The 11,393-nt window shown below is 54.2% G+C and overlaps 1 long non-coding RNA gene across 2 annotated transcripts; it reads left to right on the forward strand.

The window, feature by feature from the left end:
- Window positions 1-1,189: 1,189 nt before the first annotated feature.
- LOC132649221 (uncharacterized) lies at window positions 1,190-10,720 on the forward strand. 2 transcript variants are annotated; one of them, XR_009587663.1, is made up of 4 exons: window positions 1,190-1,298; window positions 5,578-5,672; window positions 6,463-6,616; window positions 8,353-10,720. It is a non-coding gene; the product is annotated as an uncharacterized LOC132649221 (long non-coding RNA). The 2 variants fall into 2 exon arrangements; XR_009587662.1 differs by having other exon boundaries at window positions 6,463-10,720.
- Window positions 10,721-11,393: the final 673 nt, after the last annotated feature.

Raw genomic sequence — 11,393 nt, forward strand, 5'->3', positions numbered from 1 at the left:
CTGGTTTATCCCTTGAAATGCAATCAAGCTGAAGGAAAGAATTAATTTTTAATTCCATCTTAATTACTCAGAGAAATAATCTATTGCAGAGGATAATCTATTGGCCCCGGGATGCCTGGTCTGATCCCACTGGCCGCCGAGGGCACTGGAGGCACACTCCAGGCTGTGAGCAGGCTGTGAGCAGGCTGTGGGCGGCACCGGTCCTGCCAGTCCTCACCCAACTCCTCTGTGGAAAAGAAGCCAGAGCTGATGGACGTGCCGTCTCGTGTGGCCTTCCTCCAGCAGTGTCAGGCTTCTTGAGAAAAGCCCTATCGGTATCGGGGACTTGCCATGGGAGAGATGAACCAGGCCACTTGTCCCTAGGCTGAGAGTGGGGGCTGCTGCTTTCTTACTCTTGCATTCAGCAAATAGCTGTGTGCCTACTACATGTCAGGACTCCGCTGGAGCAGGGCCTCCGGGATCTGCAGATCCAGCAGGGCAGGCCTCTGCCCTTAGGAAGCTGACACTGGTCGGAGGAGAAGCAGGAAAACGAGCAAAGGTGGGCAGCCCGCTGTGGGGACTGACCCGTGACCATGCACTGTGGATGGGCAAGGCTGGTCAGCAGCAGACAGCGGGAGGGAGATGCCCAGAAAGAACACATTTTAGGGGCTGAGGTTTGGGAAGAGCACCTCAACTTGGGGGCACAGCAAGTGCAAAGGTCCTGAGGCAGGGCCCAGATCCCATGTCTGAGGTGCAGGAAGAGCAGTGTGGCTGCAGCTGTGCCAAAGAGAGACTTTATGCTTCATACTTGTACCGGAAGAAGACACCGAACGCTCACACATACACACAGTAGGTGCTCAGTAAGTGTAGCCTTCAGAGATAGTACCCCTTGAACAGATAACATTTGGGAATCTGCTCGCTGTCGCTCTGTCCCTTCCCTGCTGCCAAGGAAATTCAGACAATTGCTAATGTCCAGGAAGCTGCCCTCTGCCAGCCCTCACCAACACTGTTTTGATGTGCTAACAACTCTTAATGAATATCCTAATGAGTCACTAAAAATGGCATCATTAATTTGAGAACAGAACGGTCTGCAGACACAAGTGTCCAAAACAACCAGGCTCCTAGCCAGGAACCAGCCACTGCCCCCTTCCATCCGGCCCTCCCCCACAGGCCTGCCCTCCCCCACTCAAGCAAGCCCAGCCCAGGTTCAGCCTCTGCCTCCCTAGGTTCTAGATTTCCTTTTCAGTTGTTTCCTTGCTGCAGTTACTACAGGGACTGGAGCTCAAGAATGAAGCAAAATAACAAAATAGAATGCAAAGGTAGGAGGGGAGGGGAGGGGTAGGGAGGGGAAGGAAAGGGAGAGGAGAATTGAGGGGAGGGGAGGAGGGAGAAGAGAGAAGGATGGAGGGGATGGGGAGGGAAGGGGAGAGGAAGAGGGGGAGGGGAGAGAAGAGAGAAAGGGAGGAGAGGAGGGGAAGAGAGAGGGGAGAAAAAGGGAGGGGAGAGAAGGGGAGGAGAGGGAAGGAAGGAAGGGGAGAGGAAAGAAAGGGGGGAAGGGAAGAAGAAGGGAGGGAAGGGGAGGGGAGAGGAGGGACGGGAGGGGAGGCCACCGCTGGAGGCTGGCCAGGAACTTGGAAAGCTAACACATTGGCTAGGGGTTCTGTAAAGCCGGCCGGAGGCTAAATCTGACTTGAGTATATTTTATTTGCCCTACACAGCAGTTAAAAAATTTTAATCAGCTTCCTACATTAAATTGTTCATGTAAAATTGTGCTTCATCAGCTCCTCCTGAGAAGCTTCCTGGGCCCAGATTCTACGTGGCCGGCCCCACCCCACCCCAAGCTCTCCAGATCGGAGACCAGGAATTCATTGTTAATTTCCATTATCAATCTGATTCAGTTTAGAATCACCATGGAAACACAGCTGGGGGGGGTGCATTTCTGTGAGAATGTTTCCAGAAAGGTTTAACTTGAAGAGAGAAGACTCACCCTGAATGCCCGGGAGCACCACTGAGGGAGTTGGGGAGCACCACCAAGGGTGTTGGGGGAGCAGCACCGAGGGTGTTGGGGAGCACCTCTAAGGGCATTGGGGAGCACCGCTGAAGCCGTTGGGCCCTGGGCTGGATAAAAAGGAGGTGAGCAGAGCACCAGAATGTCTCCCTGCTTCCTGACTGTGGCTGCAACGTGACCACGTGACCATCTGCCTTACACCCCTGTTGCCATAACTTCTCTGCCATGATGAACTCAAACTGTGAGCGAGAATAACCCTAGCGCTCCTGAGCTCCCTCTCGTCAGATTTGGTGACGGGAACACTAGTTCAGAGAGGGCTCTGTGGAGGCAGCTCGGTGGGTGAGGTGCGGCACAGGCTGAGGGCCTGAGTCTGGGCCCCGGCACGCGTGCTGCGGCTGCGCTCTTGTGCCTACACTCCGTAGCCAGGAAGGAAGAAACGTGTGGATTCTGAAGCGCCTTGGCCTGACAGCTCAGCCAAATCAGTGAGCTCCAGGTTCGCCTGGAAACCCTGTCCCTGTCCAAAAAATATGGAGAGCAACAGAGAGGACATTTGTGCTGACCTCTGACCTGCACACACACTCAGACCTGTGCACATGTGCCCATCCACCTAAGTGTGTGACACATACACACACACAGAGAGAGAGAGAGAGAGAGAGAGAGAGAGAGAGAGAGAGAGAGAGCAGTGAGTGCAGCAGCCGGGATGACCTTGACCTTCTCAGTCTCCTGCATCCACCTTCCAAAGGCAGGTTAACAGCTGTGTGGCCTCATGCTGGCTGGGCAGTTGACATTTTTAATGGAGTCTTAAAAAAAGTGAACATATGTCTCTAAGTCCCTCCTTCTCAAAAATAAATACACCAAATATCAAGGATGAAATAATGGGAGCAAGTTAACTTAAGAAAGTAAAGACAACTTTTTTTTTTTCTAATTTAAGAAAGTAGAGAAAGCGTTTGATGTGCAGGTAAGGATGCCTGCGTTTGAAGACCCCAACCAGAATCTCTCTCTCTCTCTGTATATGTGTGTGCCTCTGCATATGTGTGTGTGTGTGTGTGTGCAAACAGTCTGGATGAGTCCCCGCAGAAGGACAGGAAGTAGAAACAGGGAGGTGATTGACATGCAAAACAAAGTTGCACAGCTCTTGCTTGAGGTGTAAGAAAACAGCTGACTTGTGGCCAGGGGAGAGAAGCCTAACATTAGAGAAAGGGTCACCACCACCTCCACCACCACCTCCACCACAAGACCTTGCTCGCCTAGACCGCTGTGCTCTTGACTTCTTTTCCCAGTAGCCTTCACTGTCTCACGAAGCTGTGCTCTGAAGACGGGGTGTGGAAGCACCCTGTCCTTAGCCCGGAGACCTGGCAGGAAAGCCCTTGAGGTGTAAGTTAGGGGATTGGGCTGGGGAGACTGAGCGGCCTCGACTGAAAACCTCAAAGGAGGAAAGGTCTCCCCTGGCTTTACAGTCTGCGCTGGGTCCCTCACTGTTAGGGAGGCAGGCCCTCCTGGTGGTGGAAGCTCACAGCAGAGAGGACTGCTCACCCACCTCTGCACAGCCAGGAAGCTGGGAAAGAGTGTGAGTGGAGAAGGTGGATTTGGAAAGAGCAAGGGTATCTGGCATGACTTCCACTTGAAAGCCCTGATCCCTGACGGCTGCCCTGCCTTCCTTGCATCCCAGGCTACTGGCTGGGACTCCAGCACAGGGTCTTGAGGAGCAAACCACAGCCCCACCTTTATGAAAAGGCACGGAGGCAGGGCAGTGCTCTGAAGAGTGGTCCCCAGGGCGGCTCCATCTGAAGGGGGTGGAGCCTGTAAGAAGTGGGTACTGGGAGGGTTAGGTCACCAGGGATTGGCCTCCCCCTTCTGTTTCCCTTTTGCTTCCTGGCCGTGAGGCAGGGGTGCCTCTGCCACATGCTCCTGCCGTGGTCACCCATCTCACCGTAAGCTCCCCGACAAGATCAGTCAATCCTGGGCTGAGCCCCCTCGGCTGTAAGGCAGGGTGGGCTTTCTGTCTTAGTGCACGGATAACCTCAGACACAGGTTACAGTGAGCAGAGCAGAGGTGGAGCCTGGAGTGGTGGAGCCTCAGACTCAAGGGGTGCCAACAGGCACCAGAAGCCGGACTCTCCGTCAGCCACTCCCCAGCGCAAGGCAGCCACTGCCCAGCACGAATCGTCAGGCAGGAGTGCTGCCTCTTAGTTGAGGGAGACTCAGCATTTCTGTTCCCCTCAAGCCTTGAAGCCCCCCTTCCCCACTTTAGGGAGCACTGAGTCCTTAACTGAGCCAAAAGCTGACCTCATGCTGAAACATGCATGAAAAGCCCAGGCGATATACGACCAAGTATCTGGGGACCCTGAGGCCCAGTCAGGTTGGCACGTAAAACCATCATCATCACACCGGGGAGGTGGCGCACCCCTGAAATCCCAGCACTATGGAGGCAGAGGCAGGCGGATCTCTGTTAGTTCTAGGCCAGCCTGGTCTACAAAGTGAGTCCAGAATAGCCAAGGCTACACAGAGAAACCTCTTGGAAAAAAACCTTTAAAAATGATCAGCCATCACCTTGCCCTTGAGGTGGCATGCTGCCACCACTGATATTTTTCCTGACTTCTGGCTCCCAGGACTGAGAAGGAATAAGCGTGTGCCGTTCTAAGCCTTGCAGGGAGTGGGCCGCGGCAGTGAGGGGGGCCACGCACCTTCCTGCCCGCCCCTCTCCTCTTCCTGCCCACCCCTCACCTCTTCCTGCCCGCCCCTCACCTCTTCCTGCCCGCCCCTCTCCTCTTCCTGCCCGCCCCTCACCTCTTCCTGCCCGCCCCTCACCTCTTCCTGCCCGCCCCTCTCCTCTTCCTGCCCGCCCCTCTCCTCTTCCTGCCCGCCCCTCTCCTCTTCCTGCCCGCCCCTCTCCTCTTCCTGCCCGCCCCTCACCTCTTCCTGCCCGCCCCTCACCTCTTCCTGCCCGCCCCTCTCCTCTTCCTGCCCGCCCCTCCTCTTCCTGCCCGCCCCTCTCCTCTTCCTGCCCGCCCCTCTCCTCTTCCTGCCCGCCCCCTCCTCTTCCTGGGGCGCCTGCCTGCACGGTGAGTGCTGCCACCTCAACCCTTCCTCACTTTGCGCCTGTTGAAAACCTTTTCCGCAGACATCCGCCCCACAGTCTTTTTCATGCTTGTGTCATATTCCGTCCCGTGTAGGTTCCATTCACATGTCCATCCCCCCCCCACAATTGGTGACTGTCCCCGACATTTCACACTCACAAGCAAGTCTGCAGAGTGTCTTCTCCCACACACCTGGGAGGCAGAGCTCCCCCAATGACGCTGCCGCCGCAGAGGGTATGCGCCCTTCACACTGCTGACGGCATCTCCAGGTTGACCTGAGTTTATACTGCGGATTCCTTTTAGAAAGTACATTTTTCCCCTCATTATAAAAGTAATCTTATAGTGGAATTCTTAAGTGTGATTTGATTACACCTTGTAACCAAAATCTTTTCTAGCAGAACATAGTCAATGGGAAAATAGCATCAATTACCTGAAATTTTCTTGCCAGCCTGCTCTGATTGCCCTTCTCCTGTTAAATGGGGGTTCTTGCACTCGGTGTCTGTTTTTGCTCCAGGTGGCCTCTGTCAGGGACTCAGAGGCAGGGCTCAGGGACAGAGAGTTTTGAGCCTGGACGGCCCTGAGAAAGGAAGGGTCCAGCGTCTGCTCCAGGTCGGTGACTCTCCTGGCTGCCCACCTCCCTTTGGCCTAGTCTCTCAGTGGGAAGGGGGAGGGAGGCATTCAGTGTGTTCTTCGCTCTCGTCTAGGGCAGGGCCCTGGCCTTCTAGGTGCCACTGACTCCTCTCCTGTGGTAAGGGCTCCTTTCCTCTCAGTCCTGAACTGCCTGCCAGGCTGCCAGAACCCTGGGTTCTGTTTGGTGCGCCCACTTCTAATTGTACCCCCACCCTGACCCCCACCCCGATGTGACAGTGCTTTGAGCCTAGAAATGTCCCTATGGGTCAATTTTTTCTAGGCCCTTTAGAGATGAACAAGTTAGGGGCTGGGTGTGGCCTAGTGGTACACAAGGCTGATTCATTCCTCGATCCACGAAATAATGAAAACAACAAATGCAGAGACAGGCAGGCAGGCAGACAGACAGAGCTCCCGGAAGGCGCTGACTCCCCCTGGCTGTCCCACTGCCTCTCAAGCCTGCTTTGACTGGGATGTGAGCCTTCTTTCATCTCCAGGCCACATCCCACCCTAAGGACCTGAAGGCCTCTCAGGGATTTGAGGGCCCTGTGTGGCAGCTCCCATCTTCCTCCCTGGTGCTTCCCCACCAAGCCCTGCTCTTACCAACCTCTTCCCACCTCAGCTTTGCCTGGCTAATTTCTCACTTTTTAATGAGCGAGCACAGTTAGCCATCCTCCAGGAGGCTGGCCTTCACTTTACCAGCTGGGCTGGGTGGTCTTGGTGCTGGAGCACACTGTCCTGGGTCGTTCACACATGTGTCATGTTTGTACAGAGAACTCACTGCCGCCACCCCGGTGTGCTGTCGGATGACTGAGGGATGAACCGGAAGCTGCTGGCAGCCGGTGCCTTGGAGCAGAGAGGAATGTGGGTTTGCCGTAGCTTCTGTGTCAGCTGACTGGAGCACAGGCTGATTCGGCCGTGGCAGGGTCAGTGCTGGCCCCGTGAGCAGCTGGCTGGCTGTGCCATCAGCCTGGGTCAGGCCCCATGACTGAACTCAAAGCCAGGAGGAGCCCTGAGCTTCTGTGGGCAGGCGTTGCCAAGGCTGTGGCTGCAGAGAAGGATGAAACCTACCCAGACTACCCTGCTCTGAGACTATCAGCCAGTCCCCTCACCTTGGCTGTAGCTTGCCCAAGTCCCTCCATCTTGAACGGCTTCCTTCCTGCCAACCAGGAAGAACGCTTAGGTCTCCTTCTGGTTACCCCAAGCTGTGTACACATTCCATCTCAGTGTGTCCTGCACCCCATGTGAACTCTGCTTAGAAGCTTGCTGGCTCCCCCACCCCACGGTGCTCACACCAGGCACTCCTCCCTTCCGGGTCTCAGCTGGTCCTGAGGTTCTGTTTCACTCCTCCTGGGTCTACAGCTCCTTTCCAGCTCACTAGCCCTGTCCTCCCCTCCCTGCCCTGCACCCATGCAAGGCACCTACCTGACAGGTGGATCTAATTGTGCCAAGACTTCTGTGCTGTGTTCTCCCTGTCAAGACAGAGAAGGAAGGACTGAAAGGCTGTGGGGGGGGCTGGGTGTTATGAGCTGATGCCTCAAAAGGCAAACTGGAGTGTTGACGCACAGGACCCTGTTTGGAGACAAGGCCTAGACAGAGCCATCAAGTTGAAATGAGGTCACTAAAATGGGCTCTAACCTGGTAGGATTGATGTCCATGTACAAAGGGGAGGGCTGGACATGGGAACACAGGTAAAGGGCAAGTAAAGACACTGGCACTCCTGCTCCCTACCAGCCCCCAGAGGAAGCCAGCCCTGCTGCCATTTGACCTTGGCCGTGTAACCTGCTCAGCAGCCTAGTGCTGAATAAGCTGAGCTTCAGCACTGTGCTCCCAGGCAGCTCTGGGACAATAACAAAACAGCAAACACTGGCACCACATAAGGAAATGGCCCCTGAGAGGCAACCAGAGAGCCCGTGACTGGGGCCAGGGACCAGCGGGCTGCTGGGAATGGTACAAGCTTTGTATAACCAGGGCTTCTGACCCTTTGGGGAACCTGGCCACCTAAATGCCTCATCTGCTTTTTGTTTGTTTGTTTTGACTTATTTGTGGGCTCTATCTGTATGTACATCTGCATGACAGAAGAGGGCATTAGATGCCAGTATAGATGGTTGTGAGGCACCATGTGGTTGCTGGGAATTGAACTCAGGACCCCTCGAAGAGCAGAGAGTGCTCTTAACTGCTGCTCCATCTCTCCAGCCCCAATCCCTCATCATTTAAATGCAAACACACACACAAAGTTTTGAGGGACAGAATTAGCCCAAAGGTTGTTAGACTGATACCTTTAGGACAGGAGTTAACAAAGCACAGACAGCCAATGCCCAAATTTGGCTAGGGACCATAATTATAATAAAGCTTTATTGAGACACAGCCATGCTCACTTACTAATGTACTGACTGAAGGGGTTTTGCCCATAATGGCAGCACCAAGAAGATGTCATATGCAAAGGCTGGGAATTTCACTGCCTTCTCCTTGGTAGGATTGGCAAAATTAGCTCATCGATGGATCTAACCCCTCTGTCAGGCAGGAAGAGGCGTTGGTCACAAGGATCCTCCCCCTCAACCGCCTGTGCCTCCATCTAGCGCCCCATCTTGTTACTTGCTACATTCATTCTCAGTGCTCACAAACGCTCTTCTCCAGCAGACTAAACCACCTCCATTTTCAGGACGGTCTGTGCACACAGGGACACGGGTTTTCTGCAACACCATCTGGACTGACCCCTGGAGGCCATCTCACCCACCTGCCCAGTGAGCTCCTTCTTGGTCATCAGGCCCCAGCTTCCGAGTGTCTCCTCCTTGGTGTGGCCTTACGACGACATCCCTGTCCCGCCCTTGCTGCTGGACTCTGCACGCCTGGGGGATCAAGCATCAAGACGGCAGACCAGGCTCAAGCTCAGCCTGAGACTTGCAAAAGCCACCCCATGGGCTGATGCTGAACTCAAGAATCCACTGAAAGAGGGAGGGGATGGGAGAGGAATGAGGCCGCTGGGAAGCAGTGGTAGTCTGCCGCCTGCATGTTTCTGGGCACCCTGCAGCCTCCCTTAGGCCCGAGGAGGGAGTCAGGCTCCTTACACGCGCTCCTGCTGGGGCTCGGAGCTTTCCCACTCACTGTCTGGTGGCTGTGCCCGCCATTTGCAATCCGCAGGCAAAGAGTGAAGCGTGGAGCCATCCCTACTACGGCAGGACACACGAGCCCATCCTTCCTACTGGGGGCTGGCTCAGGTGCTCATCCAGGGTAGACAAATTTTAATTCAGAACGTGGCCGCTCTGCCAAGAGATCACATCCAAAGACCTTCTACTTCTACGTGATCTGGCTGGAACACAAATACCTTTAATCCCAGGGGACAGCGGCAAGCAGATCTCTGAGTTCCAGGCGGTGACGTTCAGGTAGTTCAGTTGAGAGTGAGTTTGAGAGGCAGTGCTATGGAGTTAAGTTCATGGCAGTTCATTAGTGGAATCCAGAGGCAGTTTTTACCAGGACAGCTTTTCAGAGATAGGTCTCAGAGAGAGAACAGGCTAGACACGGGTGAAGACAGAACAAGCCAGAGAACGAGAAGGAGCCAGAAGATTAGAACATATTGCCAAAGTTAGTATGAGGCCAAGCAGAGCAATTCAGTCAGAGGCTGAGAGAGAAGCCAGCTTGATTCAGTCAGCTTGGAGAGGAGTTTAAGTCAGAACAGCTGAGTTGAACCAGCCAGCCAGACTTCAGAAAGAGCTAGAAAGAGCTTATTCAGCAGCAAGTCTCAGAGGCCGAAAACATTCCAAGCCTAGATTAGAGTGTATGGAGGCTAGAAGCTCCCAGGACTAGGCCTAGGTTAGCAGATGAAGACAATTGGCCTCCAAGATGACGATTGCCTCAGGCAAACAAAAGCTTTTTATAATCTATCGCTAGAACTCTCAAAAGAACGGTGTCTGGGCCGGTTGTGTTGGCGCACACTGGTGGGATTTGCTGAAGGAGGCAGAGGCAGGAGGATCACGAGTTCGAGGCCCGCCTGGGCTACACAGTTTTTTTCCTTTCCCAATCTGTAAGTAGTAGTATTAAAAAAAAAGAAAAAAAAGAAAAAAAAAAAAAAAGAACAGTGTCTGGGATGGTAGAGGAAGTAGATGAGATGAGGCTGTGCCCTGGGAGGGGAAGTATGCCTTGTCTTGCTCTACCTGTTTTCCTTGCTTCGGCCTGAGGTAGAGTGTGCTTCCCCAGCCCTTGGCTTCGGCCCGGCCCACAGGACCTGCTTTGGCAAACAGCAGATGTGTAAAAGTGATAACTCTGAAGCCAACCTCATGAGGGACCACGTGGGTTTTTGTTTGTTTGTTTTGTTTTTTCACGAATGGCCTTTCTCTGGGATGGTCCCACCCTACTGGCCCAATGCCCCAGGAAGGTGAAACCCAGCCACCCAGGCTATGGTACGCTGAGGTGCTAAGACCCACACCATTAACAGGCATAGCTCTGCCTCACCTTATCTCAGAGGGGGAAGCCTGGATCGTACAGACGGCCACCTGGACAGGCGATGTCACAGTGCCCCCTTCATCGGGAATTCACCCCAAGAGCACACACCGCTCTCATGCTTGAAACTGCAGACAGCCTACCAAGCTCCGTGTAAGATGTCTCCCCACATTCTGCAAGGCCTACCCCGCCTGGCCCTCAGGCTCCAGGCCCCGGGGGCATTACTCGTCTTACGTTTTTGTACTGGCTGGTTTTGTGTCAACTTGACAGAAGCTGGAGTCATCAAGAGAAGAAGGAGCCTCAGCTGAGGAAATGCCTCCTTGAGATCCAGCTGTAGGGCATTTTCTCAATTAGTGATCAATGGAGAGGACCCAAACCGTTGTGGATGGTGCCATCCCTGGGCTGGTGGTCCTGGGGTCTATAAGAGCAGGCTGAGCAAGCCATGGGGAGCAAGACAGTAAGCAGTACCCTTCTATGGCCTCTGCATCAGCTCCTGCCTCCAGGTCCCTGCCCTGCTTGAGTTCCTGTCCTGACTTCCTCCAATGATGGACTGTGATCCAGAAGTCTAAACCAAATAAACCCTTTCCTCCTCAACTGGCTTTTTAGTCCTGTTGTTTTTGTCACAGCAATAGAAACCCTGACTAAGACAAATTTGAATTTGTTATGGCTGAAAACACAGTTACTTGAACTCAAGTGCAGCAATTCTGTGACCGTGACAAGATTAACCTGGATGGCTGCCGGGCAGGCAGGCAGTGCACACAGAGTGGACACACTGGCCGAGGTGGAAGAAACAGTGCAGGATTTCATCACACAGCTCAGAAGGGCACACAACTTCAAGCTTGCAAATAAACGCTTTGTGTCTGGAACATCCCATTTGGCTCACGGCTCCTGTGAGCACCTGAAGCCACCGCCAGCTTGGAGGAATACTCCAAGTGGGTGCTGTGATCCTTGAGCTACAGCGGCTACAGAGGCAAACCCAGCAGCGCTGCGTGCTCCCTGCCCTGGGCTCTGAGTTCAGAGCCCGACTTCTGCAAACACCCAGGTCCCCTGGGCCATACTTAGAACCAGCCTGGGGCCGGCACCCTTGGCAAAGAAAGAGGGACCAGGCGTCTCCTCCCTGGTTCTCCTTGCCTTGTGGTAATTCTGAAGCGAGAGCCTGCCAAGTGGCTGCCACTGCTTTTTCTCCCAGCTCTGTCACAGTGCTCCTTCTCCTTCCCAAACAGGATGGCAGTGGCCTCCTGTGTGGCTTGTTCACTGTGTCTCCAC

The sequence above is a fragment of the Meriones unguiculatus genome, chromosome 19 (assembly GCF_030254825.1).
Source record: "Meriones unguiculatus strain TT.TT164.6M chromosome 19, Bangor_MerUng_6.1, whole genome shotgun sequence".
NCBI classification, from domain to species: domain Eukaryota; kingdom Metazoa; phylum Chordata; class Mammalia; order Rodentia; family Muridae; genus Meriones; species Meriones unguiculatus.